Source organism: Typopeltis vanoorti, chromosome 13 (assembly GCF_054136105.1).
Source record: "Typopeltis vanoorti isolate ZY-2024b chromosome 13, IOZ_Tvanoo_1.0, whole genome shotgun sequence".
NCBI classification, from domain to species: Eukaryota; Metazoa; Arthropoda; class Arachnida; order Uropygi; family Thelyphonidae; genus Typopeltis; species Typopeltis vanoorti.
In genome coordinates, this window is record NC_143561.1 from 26,070,965 (window position 1) to 26,088,258 (window position 17,294).

The 17,294-nt window shown below is 34.8% G+C and overlaps 1 protein-coding gene across 3 annotated transcripts in view; it reads left to right on the top strand.

Annotated features, from left to right (window-relative positions):
- The window catches only part of LOC150099999 (heterogeneous nuclear ribonucleoprotein 27C-like), a 208,040-nt gene that overhangs the window by 77,060 nt on the left and 113,686 nt on the right, over positions 1-17,294 (top strand). The gene's annotated exons all lie outside the window — the stretch shown is intronic.

Below are 17,294 nucleotides of genomic sequence, written 5' to 3' on the forward strand. Positions count from 1 at the left end.
TCTAGATAATTCTTAACATTATTATGATCTTCTGATCTAGCTATACAGTTTGAAATCATGAAACTTTATTCAGAAATTTATGTAAATTAATGGAATTCATTTGTCAGTATGAATCAGTGAATATTTAACGAATTTGCAAATTGCAGTTTTTTTCCTTTCATCCCCAGTCAGCCTAATATTGGTGTGTGTGCAGTAACGAACTGATATCACATTTAACATGCATTTGGTCATATTCACATTGTCGACCATTGCATGCTTAAATTGTTTTCCATGCAGCAAGCACTAACCCCCCCCCAGATGCATTGTCTAAAAGTGTATGTGCACTACTCTGTTATCCATGTAATAAGTTCTCAAACCCACTTATTACAATTTGTGGATGAATATTACTAAGGATAATACAGTGTATTTGGTAATTCCTAATTCTAGTATAGCATATAAGAAACTGTTTTCCAAAATCCTCTTGACGTTAAAATATTTAAGCATTTCTGGTCGAATATCATGTATTTCTGTTGAGTGTTTTCTACCACGTTTTCACTGCTTGTTTTATTTAACAGTCATTTAAAGTAATTACTCCAGACATCTAGAATATCTTTTTCTTAAGTTTTCATGTCATCTTTATCATCTCTGATTTTTCAGTTCTCTTTCCTCCATTTCTAAGCTTTTCAATAGCCTCAGTGCATTTTTCCACCTTCCTGATGCTGTCTATATTCTTACTGAAGTCTCTCCATGACTTTAGTTCAGTTAGTTTTAGTGTTGTTCTTTCTTACATTTTTATCTGTTCTCTAATAGCACAAGCTGACTTAATTGCCAGGAACTTTCAATATGCTTTCTTTTCCTTGACTGCCTCTTTATCTTTCTGAGTCCGCTGTGGAGTTCTGATTTTTTTATCACTGCAGAGACAATCTTATAATTCCTACAGACAATCTACGAATACTATAGTTACTCCTTTTCCTGATTGTTATCGCTAGAATATAACATCTTGTACTTGTTGCTCAGAAAACTCTTGTCTGTTTCACTGATACCTATTATGCCAATCTGGTACTTATCCAATTCTTCTGCTACTTCCATTTCTTTTCTGTTGATGCTTTTTTGTTGGTGTCACACTTGAAATCTGATATAAAAAAATTCAGATTTGGGGTTGTTCCAGGAGCTGATTTGCTATTCAACATGGTTCTATGGGAGGGGGGGGGGGGATCCCGTGTTTAAGTGGGCAACACCACAGCTGGCATGAAATTCATTTTATTTTGGTTTGCTATAAGCCAATAAGAATGGCGTTCTTATTGAAAAGAATAATGTGTAAGAAAGTTTGAAAGCGAATAAAAGTTGAGCAGATCTCAGGTGTGAACTGTAGACTGAAATACACAAGATTATTGAAAAAAAAAAATGAAAGAGTTTTTGAGAACAGGAACCAAACCTTGGAGATTCAGTGGCAAGCCTTGAAGCAAAACCCTCATTGATTCAGCCAGAGAGGCATGTGGTGAGATAGTCTGCAAGGATAGAAAAATCAGAACTCCATGGTGGACACAGGAAGTTAGAGGCAGTGAAGGAAAAGAAGAAAGCATATCAAAAGTTCCTGGCAAATAAGTCAGCTTGTGCTCTTAGAGAATACAGAAACAAATATAAAAAAGCTAAACACTGTGTAAAACTAGCTAAACAAAAGTCATGGGAGGACTTTGGCAAGAACATAAAAAATAAATATCAGAAGGTGGCAAAATATTCTGGAGGTTGTTGAAGAAGCTTAGAAATGGAGGAAAGAGTGCTGTAAAAGGAGTTAGAGATGATAAAGGTGACATGAAAACAGGAGAAAAAGATACCCTTCAAGTATAGACTAATTAATTCGAAAAATTGCTAAATGAAACAAGCAGTGATAGCACAGTGATAACAAAAAACACTCAACAGGCATACAGTCAGGAATTTGAGTTGTAAGCGAACAGTTAGAATTGAAGGAAGTATAGGAAGATGGTTTAATGTTAAATCTGTGTGTGACAAGGATGTACATTATCCTCTCTGTTATTCATTATCTATATGGATCACATTATGAAGGAAAGTGGTATTAAACATGATATCAAAATTGGAGATGTTAATGTCAGCTCTTTGCTTTATGCAGACGATGTTATACTTCTAAATAAATCCGCTGCAAGTCTATAAGATTCCCTGACTAAATTGAATCACTGTTGTAATAGATATGGTATGAAGGTCAGCAATAAAAAGACAACGAAAATAAGCAGAATCATTGAAAATGTCAACTGCGTTGTGAACTGAGAACCTGTGGAAGAAGTAAAACATTTCATCTACTTAGGTACGATTTTTAGTGAAGATGGTAAATTAAATATGGAAATAGACAACATATGGAATAAGAGAGAAATTAGTCGGAACACTAAATTAGCTGTATACAAGACTGTGTTCAAACCAGTTTTAACTTATGAATCTGAGAGATGGGTCAGAAGTAAAACCACACTTGACCAAAGACTAGAGACTGCAGATATGAGAAACCTGAGAAAGATTAGAGGAATGAACAGATATCATCACTGGCAATATCATATTAAAAATGAGGATATTAGGAAAGAACTTGACATTGTTAGCACCCAGGAATGCATTAGCAAAGCTAATCTCAGGTGGTATGGTCACTTAAACAGAATGGGCGAGGAAAGATTAGCAAAACAAGTGTTCTCTGCCAGGTTGTCAGGAAAACGATCCATAGGAAGACCAAGATATAGGTGCATTGATATGGTAGAAAGTGCCTTAGAAGATAGATATATAAATATAAGATCTGATAATGTTGGAGTCTTGACAAGTAACAGACTGATTTGGAGGAAAATTGTAGATAAGAAGTTAGTAATGATGTAAATTTTTCATGTGGTACTGTCATCCTGTACATGTCAGGAATTTGATGATGAGAATGGCGTTCTTAACGGTCAAAGCTTGGATAGCTAGGAGGAGACCACTACATGACCTTTTCAGGAATGCAGAGTGCCAACCAGGCCATCTGACCTAATGTCAAATCCTTACCTTTTTTTGTGGTACACCCTGTTATCTACTTGAATATCTGAACGAATGAGGAGGGACAGGCAATTGGAATTTAGCTGATTTAGCTCACCAAATTGTTTTTTCTTATTGGCTTAAACCAGAATGCAAAATTATGGTATATATGATGATAGAACTTCAAGCTGAATGAGGCTTCTGGTCACCCCCCCCCATATAGTTTTTGTCAATGAACCAGGGCAAATAGCAAAAAGTGAGCTATTGGAACAAATCCCAACTGAGCATTGGCAAGACTCAAGAATGGCACATTCAACATAAACAGAATCAATGGAAAATAAATGAAACTAACAAAAGAACTGGTTAATTACCATATTGACATAATAGGTGTTACCGAAATAAATCGGACAAAACATATGAGATCTTTCTAAGTAATAAATCAAAGATGTTATGTTCAGGCAATGAAAATCAGGGAAAGGAAGGAAGAATTGGATACTCTATTTAATACTAAATATAAAGATAATTTTCTTGAATGGCCAGCAATATCAAGCCAAGTGTTGTGGGCAATATCAGAATAGGTAACTGAACAATGAGACTTATTCATGCCCATAACCCACAGAAGCTTCTTCTTAGGAAGAAGCAGAGGAATGTTTTGAGGCTTTAGATAAGGCAGCTGACAAAACAACAAAAAGTTGGTCCTTGTCAAAGATCTAAACAGAGTATGAAATGACTACCAGACATAGAAATGTTTTGGGAAAATTAGGAGAAAAGAACAAAGCAAATAATCATGGTAACTACCTGCTGGATTTCTGGTCAAGACATGGACTAGTTATTATTAACATGTTCCAACATAAAAATGTGCACAAATTCATTTGGAGTGAAAATGCAATAAGAAGTGTCATTGACTATGTTATTATTGATAGTGATGTTTTCTTGCTGATTCAGGACAAGATTATACAGAGGATTTGAAATTGGAAATGATCACCATTTAGTTTTGAGCAGAATAAAATTGAATTTTATACTGAAAAGAAGACTATGTACAAAAGTTTTGAAACTAATCAAAGTTGAGTAGCTTTCAGATGTAGACTAAATACACAAATATTACTCAAGAAAAAATGAGAGTTTGAAAGCAGGAACCAAAACTTTTGGAGATTCAGTGCAAAGAATAAAGAAAACATTAATTCAGCCAAAGAGGCAGGAATAGAAAAATGAGAATACCATGATGGACTCTGAAAGTTAGAGACACTCAAGAAAATAAAGAATGCATAACAAAAGGTCCTGAGAAACAAGTCAACTTGTGTTCTAAAAATAATACAGAAAAAAATGCAAGAAACCAAGCGTTGCATTGAACTAGCTAAACAAAGGTCACAAGAAAACTTTAGTAAGAAGACAAAATAAATATCAGGAAGATGACAGAATATTCTGGAGGTTAAAGGTCAAGATATTCTAGTTGTCTTGGGATGATTGTTAAATGAAATAAGCCGTGAAAGCAGAGTGTTAAAGAAAACATCTAACAGGAGTGGAATGAGCAGTACACATTTATATCTGAGGTAGAAAAAGCCATCACAAATCTGAAATAAGGAAAAGGTACTGGAATAGATGATATTAGACTTTACATGTTCACATATATGGAGGTACAAAAGTTTTCCAGTGTCTACCCTGCGTAATTCAGGTCTGATCATAGGGTTGAATTCCATGTGATTGGAGTGGATCACTCATAGTACCTTATCCATAAAGGTACTGTAAGATAATGTGAGAATTACAGAGGAATTTCCATACTGAGTGTTTCCGATAAGATTGTACGTTGAGAAAAGACAGAGAAAAATTATGAAAGCAAATCAGGAAGAAAAACATGCTGAGTTTGTGCTGAATAGAAGTTCTCTGAATTAGATTTTCACCTTAAGAAAAATCGTTGAGAAATTAGGAATATGGATCTGTATCTGAGTTTTGTAGATCGGGAAAGACATATGACAAGGTACAAAGAAAGGAGCACCTCATGGCAATGTGCAAAGAGAAAAGCTGTTCAAAACACTATGGTTATATGGTGTAAATGGTGCATTATATTGAGCAGTATGAGTCTATATTTGAGTTGTAAGTCAGCAGTTACAATTGAAGGAGGTATACTTTGATGCTAAATCAGGAGTGAGAAGAGGGTGCACATTATCTCCACTGTTATTCATCATCTGTATGGTTCACCTGAATTAAAGCAGCATTAAACTATATATCAAAATTGGAGATGTTAATCTCAGCTGTTTATTTTATGCAAATGATGTTAGACTCAAATATAAATCCAGCAGAAGTCTGCAAGATTCCCTGATTAAATTGAATAACTGAACTGCTGTAATAAATTTGGTATTGAAATTAGCAATAAAAAGACAGTAAAAATAAGCAGAAACACTGAAAACATCAGCTGCATTCTGAATAAAGAACAACTAAACTAGCTGTATACAAGACAGGCTTGAAACCAATCTTATACTTACGGATTTGAGATATGGGTTGGAAATACATTTGATTGAAGACTGAAGTCCAAAGATGAGAATTCTGAAAAAAATTATGGGAGTAAGGGCATTAATGTCACTCATTAAAAACAAGGATAAGAGGAGAGAATTTGACATTGTTAGTATTCTGGAATTTGTAAACTGTTAATTTCTGATAGTCATCTAAACATAATGGGAGAGGGAAGATTAGGAAAACAAGTTTTTTTTTTTGCTAGCATCGCAGGAAAAATTCGCAGAGGAAGACCTACAATGGTTGTAAATGAAGTAGTGATAACACACTCAGGAGATGTAGTTAGCATAGTCACTAATTATATGTACTGTACATGTGCACAAAGCAACACAGCTCATTCTAACAAGTGTCCTTGTGTGGCCCTAAGGTATGTTCACAAGATTAGAACAATGATTCTTGATCAAGGTCCAGGCTGCACAAGGTAAAATTGCAGGTGATCTTTGGGAAGCCTGTAGCAACAGTAACCTATCCTTATTGGACTTTCACAAGATGGATCAGGGACTCCTTGCGGCTGATTGGCGATGGACTATGCCAGTTGACTCAGGAAACTGGATCAAAAACTGCGATAAACCAACAAAGTGTTTGGAACATTGTAAGAGAGGCTCGGTATATGCAAAATTTCAGCTTTTAGGGTTCCATATCACTTGACAGAGATGCAAAAATGGCACAGGTATGCAGTTGCTGGCATCCATCTCGAACAATACAAAAATAAAGGGGGGATGCATTCCTGAATCATATCATAGCCATTGATGAAACTTGGGCAAGGGCTTATGAGCCTAAACTGAAGAGACAATCCAATAAATGGCACCATTCAGGATCACTCTGTCCAAAAAAATTTCACCAGGAACCCAGCAAAGTTAGTCATGCTGGTAGTCACTCATGATGTTCAAGGTGTCATTCATCATGCTGTGCCCCAAGGGCAAACTGTTAATACTACTATTGATGATTTCTGGAGCACCATTTGCATTCTGGCTTTAGGAGAAAGAGACCACATTTTTTATGGGTTCTCCATTGTGTTTGTTGCATTATGTCGTTGCAATTTCAACTTGTTCCCCAAAATGAAAGAACCTCCTTAGAGGTCTGCAGTTTTGTGATGTGCAAGAGATTCTTCAATTGGTAGGTTGCACTATCACTGATATCAACAGGCAGCACTCTGCTGATGGTATCCAACAGCTCTCATAAATTTGGAAACAGGTGCAGAACATGACAAGCAATTGCATTGAAGAGATATATTTGTACAGACTTGATAAACTATTTTACATTTTTTGCACGTTGCCACTACGTTATTTACAACCCTTGTAGATCTAGGTGGATCGATACAATAAGAATTACCTTAGAAGACAAATGTAAGATCTGATAATATTGAAGTCCTGATAGATTAATTTGGTGGAAAGTTGTCAGTAGAAAGTGGTAATAATGTAACCTTCTTATATAGTATATTATTATCCTGGGCCAGTGGTACAAATTAAATAAACTAAATTGACTCAAATTTCATCATCAAATTCCTGATGTATACTCTTCGAGGGTGCACATCAGGAATTCAGTGATGGTGAAATTTGAGTCATTTTAGTTTATTTCATTTGTACCATTGGCCCATGAAACTGGGATAAACCACCAAAGTGTTTGGGACATCCTAGATGAGAGGCTTGGTATGCAATAACAAAATTCAGGTAAACAAATTTGTGTGGTACACAGGGCAAAAATTGGATTAAAGCTTCAACTGTGCACTTGATATCTCTATTTTAATAAAACTACCAGCATTTGTTAGTGTTGTAAGTTTGTCATATGCATTGTGATTGTTTTTGTAAACATGATATATCAACAGTTGAAAATTCAACTATCTAGTTTCATATTGTATTGTCCATAAACGTCATCAGAAATTGCTGGTACAATGCGTGTTTTTTGAAATTCACATGCAACTTTGTGCAGTGATTTTTAGTTTTAGGTTTAAAACTTGTCAACAAATACTTATTGTATCTTACAGTCTTAGTTTTAGACTGGTGGAAAACTTTTTTAACGCTAATCTGTTAATTTTTGTTGACGTATATTTCAATAGTTTCTCTCTTGTTGGGTGTGAAATTTAGTAATTCGGATCTCTTATATTTCATAATTATTTCTAATTTAGCTTGATTGAGAATATTTTAAAATCCAGAAAATCAAAATTATGTTGATGATGCAGTTGTAATAAAGAATGTATACACAAATACTGTTGTGAAATATGCACGCTGTTTGAATATTTTAGTCTACAATCCACTCTGGACTCAGATTCATATATAATAAAAATTGATCTGGCCAGTGAGGCACTTGGGTGAGTTTCCTACAAGGAAAGAAGAATCACGCCTTCATGTGGTGGACTTTCTAGAAAGTCCACCACATTTTAGAGAACACTTTCTAGAGTTCTCTAAAATGTGGTGTCTGTAAAAATGTTTAAGGAAAATTAGACTTTGGGAAAAGACATAGAAGATAAATAGCATGAAAGTGCAAAATGTTCTGGGACAGTTGAAAAACTTAGCATTGGATGAAAGGGCCACAAAAAGAATTGGTGATAAATATAAACTTTTTGATGAAAAATCTTTATAGAAATTCAACAAAGAGTGCAGCATATCAGAGCCAGATATACTTACTGTGTAGATTGTAAAGGGCATAGTATTTTTTAGGAAAGAGAGACAAGATAAGACAGAAAGGTCTGCTGTTAATAACATCAGACAAATTGAGTTCAGTATGGGTAAAAATGGCTGCAGTACTAGTAAGAGATTTACGTGTAAGATATCTGGTGTCATGTAGATTCTAACAAGATCAATACATGGTGTTGTCACAGACCTAATCGATTGATTGCTGATGTCAATGAGATGCATCAGCAAATTAAACTGATGGGTGCCAGATGAGTAATTATCTAGCACCAGTCATTAATTAGGTAGTGGTGAAATCACGTACTAATGAAATGAAACCAAATTTATTTACACATTGTGAGATAATGTCCTCAAGTAGCAGGTAACAGAAGGAACTCAAGGTCAAAGAGTGTTAGATATGATCATAGTGTCAGAGGGCATTTCATTTCAACTTGACTACTGTCTCCATTTGTTGACAGTGACCATGTCCAACTGACTTGGGAAGTAGCTAAGTTTATGGAGATTTCATTCAGAGAAGATTATATGCTGAACTACAGATTAGGAAATTATGACCAACAGAGGAGTATACTAGGATCTGTCCTGTGGTATTGGCTACTAGATGGGAAGGATGAGAATATCATAAGTGCATGGGATGCATTTAAAAAATACTTAAGTGATGCAGTATCAGAATGTATCCCTGGAATTTATAGGCATGAAATGGATTGCTATCTCAGTAAGCAAGAGATTCTCAAGAGAAAGATGAAAGAAGGAATACTATGTGTATAAGAATGTCAGTTATTACATTCGTATATATACATAATAAGTTACAGGCCAAAAGAGTTAGAAGTATTGAACAGAAACCTAAGTGTGTATAAATAAAAATGGCCCTACAAGCTAAAGACAACTCAAAAGAATTCCATTATTTTGCTGCAAGTAAAAGAAAATGAAATGTGAAAGAATAACTTCTGAATGCAGATGGTATATGGGTGGCAGGAAGAAAAGATCATTCAGCCCAATGAGGGCTTATTTTGCTAAGAGCTATTAACCTGTTGTATATAACATTTAGCTCATTGCTAGCTGTTCACTGGATGAAGGAACACTATGTAGAGGAGGTGCTGAAGTGTTGCAGCTGATACTAAAGGAGGGTTCAACTGAACTGGCTATGCCTCTGACTAGACTATATAATTTGAGTTTTGGAACAGGGAACATTCCACAGGAAGTAGAGAGAATGCATGATCATCTGATTGAACAAGGGTAGACAAATACTAATGTTCTATTAACCTATCAGTATCTCTGGAGTGAAGATTTTGGAAAAGTTGGCAAGAGCTCACATACAGAAAGGGGGTTGACAGTGATTCTATACTTTGCAAAGATCAGTAATGAGGGTTTACTAAGATGATGTCACATTTGAGCAATTTGCTCACATTTTATAATGTTGCAGTTGAGTTATACAAGGAGAATGGGTGAATACCTTTTGGAGCTTTGCTAGTAAGGCTTGACAGAACAGCATGGAAGGCTGTTGCATAAGTTGCAAGATATATGATTGGATTATAAAATGTTAGTGTGGATAATAGGGATGGCTGACTAACTTCAAAATCAAAATGTTGTATGGGAGATGTGAGTGTGCAAGTTGGAAGGTTACCAGTAGTATACTACAGGAATCTATTCTGAGTTCATTATTATTTAATCTTTACATTAATGATATTGTGAAGAATTTTACATGTGGCATACAGCTGCTTGCTGATAATGCAAAGATAGACAAAGTAATCGGGATCGAGAGTGATATACACTTTTGTAAAATGATTTGAACAGGCTGGAATTATGGGCATCTGTGTTATACACTTTGGTATAAGATATCCAATGACATATATCAGTGGGATTATGCTAGGAAAAAAAACTGATCAGTCTAAGGAGCTTATATTTATAGTGGATACAAAGTTGAAAGACCATAAAGCAAAATTTGCAAACACAACTCAGAGGATAATTGCAATGCTGAAACAAATGTTGGCATGTAAGAATAAGGAAGTTATCTTGTCCCTTTACAAGGCTTTGATCTGACCTCATCTGGACTATTGTGCATAGATTTAGTCTCCTAGTTTCTGAGATGAAGATACTGTAGAGAGGGTTAAAGATATCAGGATTATGAAATGTGAATTATGAGGAGAGATTGAATTCTTTCACTGCAGACAGGAGAAAGAGTAGTGATATGATAGAGACGTACAGACTTCTGAAGGGGTCATATAGTACACCAATAGATGGAATTTTTAATCTTATGGAGGGCAGAGAGAATGAGAGCGCATCCATGGAATTAAGAAAGAATGAATGCAGTCAGAAAGTGATCATATCTAGATTTATCTCTCATTAAAGTGGTGTGTGATTAGAATGAATTGCCTTTTGGAGGTTGTGTGAATGTATTCCAATAATAGATGTGACAGCTGGTGTAGGTATGGGCCTTCTTTGATAAGTCCCTGACTCTCCCCAGAGGTCTTCTGGTATTAATATCATTATTTAAAAGAGGAAATCCACCAGAAACCTGCAGTATGGAAAAGCAAGGAGTAGATGACATTCATCTAGGTATTCAACTAGCATAAGAATTTTATGCTAGTTACACAGTGCAGTTTAGAAAGTTAAATTCCAGATTATTGGGATGGAGCTCTTTGTTGAAGCCTGTTTTTTAAATTGAAAATTAAAGAATGTGAGATTTACAGAAGAATTTCTCTAGTATGTGACTCCAACATGTTTGAAAAGGGGTTAAGATTTGGAAGAGATACTTTGATAAGAACAGACTGAGTTCACTAAATAAATAGTTATCAGACTTTACTTGAAAGTAGCTGTTCCCAACTTATTTTCATTGCAGAACCCATTTCACCTTGATAAAATAAAAAAATTTTAGAATCCTGACAATTTTTACTGATTATAAATAAAACAAATCAGAAATAATTTATTGAAAAAAAAAAAAAAAAACAGATTAATAATTGGAAAGCAAATATCATTATTGTTCTATGATTTAGGACTGATACATCTGCACATACACTGCAGCCCACCTCACTACAGATGATTTAGTCAGGGAATATGACTCAACTAGTGGTGGGAGAATTGAATGCAAGTATTCGATTCACTTGTCCACCACTTGACTCACAGATTTTATTGAAATTTTTGAAACTTTATTTAAATAAATTTTTCCTAGATATTTTAAACTATTAATTAGAGCTCAAAAACTAGTTTTATCAGCAGAATCCTAGAGTTCTGCAGAACACAAGTTGGTTGAATAGGCCTATGACTCAATTAGTGGTTGAGTCATAGGCCTCAACCACTAGTTGAGGCCTATGACTATTTCATAACTCAACTAGTTATGAAATACCTGCTCAAGAATGCTTAAAGTTAGGTGATTTAAATGAGACCATTATGCAGAGAGAAATGTATAACCTGTAGTTAGAATTTAAGGATGAACATGATTCATTGTTGTAAATGAATTACATTATGATTGAGTGCCGTTAAACTTTCTGTCAGTTCACACACAGTCTTTAGGATTCTCTAACTAAATTGAATAACTGCTATAACAACTATTGGTATGACAATCAGTAATTAAAGGACAAAACTGTGAAAACAGGAAATTAGCTGCATTCTCACTAGAGAACCTACATTTCAACTATTTAGGTAGAATTTTTAGTGAGGAAAGAAAAAAAAAAGGAAAATTAACAGTTGGATACTTAAAGAAAATTAAGTGGAAATAAAAAGCTCTTATGTTGGACGGTAAATTGAATGAATTTATATGGAATAAGAGAAATTAACAAAATTCAAGATGCCGTTTAAAGCAATTTTTATTTATGAATCTATGAATTTGTTTAGAAATAGTTGAAGACTGGACAACAGGGTATGAGTTTTTTGGGGGGGGGGATTAGAGGAGTGAATGGATGACATCAAGGATCGAATTATATTAAAAATATAAATATTAGAAAGGAACTTGACTTTGTTTGCATTGAAGAATTTGAGCAGAGTTTATGTATGTGGTGATATGATCATCTAAACAGAATGGAAGGGGGGGGGGGGGTTAGCTAAACAGGTTTAACCCAGGGGGGAACAATGATTTTGGTGGATTGGTGCAATCAATAATATAATGCCTTTGAAGACCAGAATGTAATATCTGGCAATACTCTTACTAATACTTCTTTAATTTGGAAGAATATTGTTGATAAGCTCATGTTATGTAAACTTAATTATATAGTACTATTATAATATTCTGTACTATCTCTTAAGGATATATAAGAAAGTGTTTAATTTCATAGTGATATATTGTGTGTGTGTGTATTTATTTATTTTATTTATTTTTTTATTTTTTTACTCATTGAGAAGAATCTTGGTCATTTGTGTTTAAATTACTATTTTATGGTTTTATGTGACCTGCCAATAGTTTTACATTTTAAATCCCACAGTAACAGTATCTGTCTACATTCCTGGTACCTCCTTTCCATCTCTTTTGTTGTTATTGAAATCTTATGCCCTGCTTTGCCCTAAGTCATTAATACTCAAATCTGCAGTACCATAAATGCTTAATCTTGTCTTAGTAATTTTTTCATATTTCTTGAACATATTTTCAGCAGTGCTTTTGAAATCAGGATTGTTGTTCCCATGAACATTTACTGGTACATTTTTGACAACTAATCTAAGCTTTATTCAATTGTCATTTGTTCTTTCAAACTGCCTTTCTGTAGTTACTTATGTCTGGTCCCACAAAAAGATCTTAAATGTGAAAGCCTTTGCAGTTTGTTACTAAGTTCCTTAAAATATTTATTCATGTATAAATATGATTGCTTATGAGATTGCTTCATTAACCAAAATTTCTAAATTTTAGCCAACCCACTATAGCAGACTCATAAAGACCACTATAGTAAAGGAAATTTACTATAGTAAACTTCCTTTAGTAATGTTTATAAATGTTATTTAGATCCAAAAATTTTTCAGAGACTATTGTTTAGAAGAGAAAGATTTCTCCCCCCCCCCCCCCTTGGCAAAATGATATTTTTAACTGGATTATTGTAGCAGAACTATCTGCTCACTACAGATTAACACATTGAGCAGCTGTGGCAATAGTTAAAAAATATTGTCAGTTCTAGTAGAACATGCTGCATGATTCTTTTCATTGAAACAATTAACTGCCTTATTAGCTTGAATTTAGGACTCATACTGATAAAAGTTACAACTTGTATAATTTAGTACCATGAGTTGGCTAACGGTTAGATAACAATGTCCTTCTCCACAGGCACAATTTTTTTTTTTTTTTTTTTTTTTTTTTTTTCCTTCCAAACCACTTTGGCCTACAATATAATGGTCTTGAGCGAGCACTGGAAATCATCTACTAATTTTGTACCTGATTTGGCATTTGAGTACTCCTGATTTTCAGTCTAGTTCTTTATCTAAATAGCTGTTTAAGAACATCCATTCGTTATCCTAATGCCTTTTCTTGCATATTATATAACTTCATTTTCATATCTTATGTACTAAGAAAATGTCCTAGGAACAAGTAGATTGTTTGCTTGGAATCTCTTATCAGATCATTTAATTTAATTATCAGAGCATTTTGTGAACTTTTGTTGTTGATTTGCTTGTAAGCATTTTATTCATCACTTATATTCACATCACATTCCAAGTCATTCGATACTGATACATGATGCAAATATAAGTGAATAAAATGTTTACTAGTATGAACTAAACAATTCTGGGTGCAGAGTATAGGTAGATTTGGTCCATAAGTCGCATCTACCATCTTCTTTAATGCAGATAAAGATTTGAATAGGAAATATCCTCTGTTGGTTATGCAGATATCTTATCCATGTTTTTGTTCATGTGTACTATTGTAGTAGCAAAAGGGAGAGACTACTTCATTTTAAGTCCACTTTGTCAGTTCTTTAAAATTACATTTTGAAAATTTGAAGCAAACTTTGTGATGCATACAGTATATCTCAATACTGGATGCATACAGTACAAGTTTTAGATGTATATGTGATGTGCATTTTTAACAAATTTTACGTTTTTGTACATTTCTCCAGCCTACCAAGACCATTTAAATTCCTTGATGACAGACATAATGCATAATTAAATTATGAAAATTAAATTTATTTTATTTTAAAGTTAAATGCAAAATAAATCATTTCACTCCAGCTGAAAGTAGATGTCTTTGCAGAATTCTGATTCACTTATGCACTTGTGCTGTGTTTTTTACTACTTAAAAGTGTAGATGATCTGTTGCAAACATGTTGGATATCTCCATATCTGTTCTCAGATATGCTACTACAAAAATAAAATTTTAATAAGGGGTGCTTAAGTGGCAAAGCTGTATAACTGAGAGGAGACCTCCACATAGCCTTTAAAGGAATGCGGAGAACCGACCAGGGCTTCTGACCTAATGTCCAATCCTCACCTTCTCGTGGTGCACCCTGTTGGGTATCTACTTTGATACTGAACGAACAAGGATGGGCTGGCAATTTGGGATTTAGCCGACCAAATTGTATTCTTATTGGTTAAATCAAAATAAAAATGATGGTACAACATGACAAAATTTCATGCCGGCTGGGGCGTCGCCCGGTTAAACAAGGTCCCCGTTGTTTTCGCCAGGGAACCAGGGCGAACAGCGAAAAGTCAGCTACTGGAACAAATCTGAAAACAAACCCCAACTCAACATCACCAGAGTTAAAGATCGGTACTATCAACGTAAGAAGCCTGAATGGCAAAGAAATGGAGCTAGCTGAGGAATTAGATAAGTACCAGATCGACATAATAGGGGTGACTGAAACAAAAAAGACCAAAACTGGTGAGATCTTTCTGAGCAATAAATACAAAATGTTATATTCAGGCAATAACAATCAAGGAAAAGAAGGAGTAGCCATAGTATTCAACACAAAATACGAGGCTAATCTTCTTGAATGGCAGTCAGTCTCAAGTAGAGTAATGTGGGCAAATATGAGAATGGGGAACTGGACAATGAGACTTATTTGTGCCTATGGTCCCACAGAAGGTTCTACTAAGGTAGAAGTGGAGGAATTTTTTGAGGCTTTAGAAAAAGCAACTGACACAATGAAAAAGGAAAAGTTGGTCCTTGTTGGGGATCTAAATAGTAGAGTAGGAAATGATTGTGAGACATACAAAAATATTTTGGGAAAATTTGGAGAAAAGAGCAAAGCTAATAATAATGGCAAATATCTGTTGGATTTCTGCTCAGGACATGGACTGGTTATTACTAACACCATGTTCCAACATAAAAATGTGCACAAATTCACATGGAGAGAAGAGGCTAGGAATAAGAAAAGTCTCATTGACTATGTTATTGTTGATAGTGATGTTTTCTCCCTTGTACAGAGTGTACAGAGGATTTGAAATTGGAAGTGATCACTATTTAGTCTTGAGCAGGATAAAATTGAATTTCATATTGAAAAGAATAACATGTAAGAAAGTTTTAAAGCGAATAAAAGTTGAGCAGCTCTCAGATGTAAACTGTAAACTAAAATACAGAAATATTATTGAAAAGAAAATGAAAGAGTTTGAGAACAGGAATCAAACCTTGGAGATTCAGTGGCAAACTCTGAAGGAAACATTGATTGATTCTGCCAGAGAGGCATGTGGTGAGGTTGTGTGCAAAGATAAAAAAATCAGAACTCCCTGGTGGACAGAGGAAGTTAAAGAGGCAGTGAAGGTAAAGAAGAAATCATATCAAAAGTTCCTGGCAAATAAGTCAGCTTTTACTCTTACAGAATACAGAAACAAATGTAAGAAAGCTAAACAGTGTGTAAAACTAGCTAAACAAAAGTCATGGGAGGACTTTGGCAAGAATATAGAAAATAAATATCAAGAAGGTGGCAAAATATTGTGGAGGTTGTGGAAGAAGCTTAGGAATGGAGGAAGGAGTGCTGTAAAAGGAGTTAGAGATGATAAAGGTGAAATGAAAACAGGAGAAAAAGATATCCTTGAAGTATGGAGTAATTACTTTGAAAAACTGCTAAATGAAACAAGCAGTGATGACAGCACAGTGATAAAAAACACTGACCAGGCATGCAGTCACGAATACATATTCATACTTGAAGTAGAAAATGCCATCAAAGGCTTGAAATGTGGAAAGGCAGCAGGAGTAGATGATATTCGACCAGAAATGCTGAAGTATGGTGGTATAAGAGTCTTACAGTGGCTGCACTGCATAGTTCAGAAAGCCTGGACAGAGGGACGAATTCCTGATGATTGGAGTAGAGCTCTCATAGTACCCATATATAAAAAGGGAAATAAAACTGAATGTGAGAATTACAGAGGTATTTCCCTACTGAGTGTTCCTGGCAAGATCTATGCAAGTATACTCGAGAAACGGTTGAGAAGAATTGTGGAAGAAAAGCTTGGTGAAGAACAAGCTGGATTCAGGCCAAATAGAGGCTGTCAGGATCAGATCTTCACTTTACGACAAATAGTCGAGAAAGCATGGGAATATAACAAAGATCTGTATTTAAGTTTTGTCGATTTGGAAAAGGCATATGACAAGGTGCCAAGAGAGAAGCTATTCAATACGCTGCAGTTATATGGTGTCAATGGGGCATTATATCAAGCAATACTTAGTCTTTATTTGAGTTGTGAGTCAGCAGTTAGAATTGAAGGAAGTACAGGAAGATGGTTTAATGTTAAATCTGGTGTGAGACAAGGATGTACATTATCCCCTCTGTTATTCATTATCTATATGGATCACATTATGAAGGAATGTGGTATTAAACCTGATATCAAAATTGGAGATGTTAATGTCAGCTCTTTGCTTTATGCGGATGATGTTATACTTCTAAATAAATCCGCTACAAGTCTGCAAGATTCTCTGACTAAATTGAATAGCTGTTGTAATAGATATGGTATGAAGGTCAGCAATAAAAAGACAAAGACAATGAAAATAGGCAGAATCATTGAAAATGTCAACTGTGTTGTGAATGGAGAACCTGTGGAACAAGTAAAACATTTCAGCTACTTAGGCACAATTTTTACTGAAGATGGTAAACTAAATATAGAAATAGACAACAGAATCAGCAAAGCTGGTATCGCGGGAAGTCAATTGAATAAATTCATATGGAATAAGAAAGAAATTAGTCGGAACACTAAATTAGCTGTATACAAGACTGTGTTCAAACCAATTTTAACTTATGGATCTGAGAGCTGGGTCAGAAGTAAAACACTTGACCA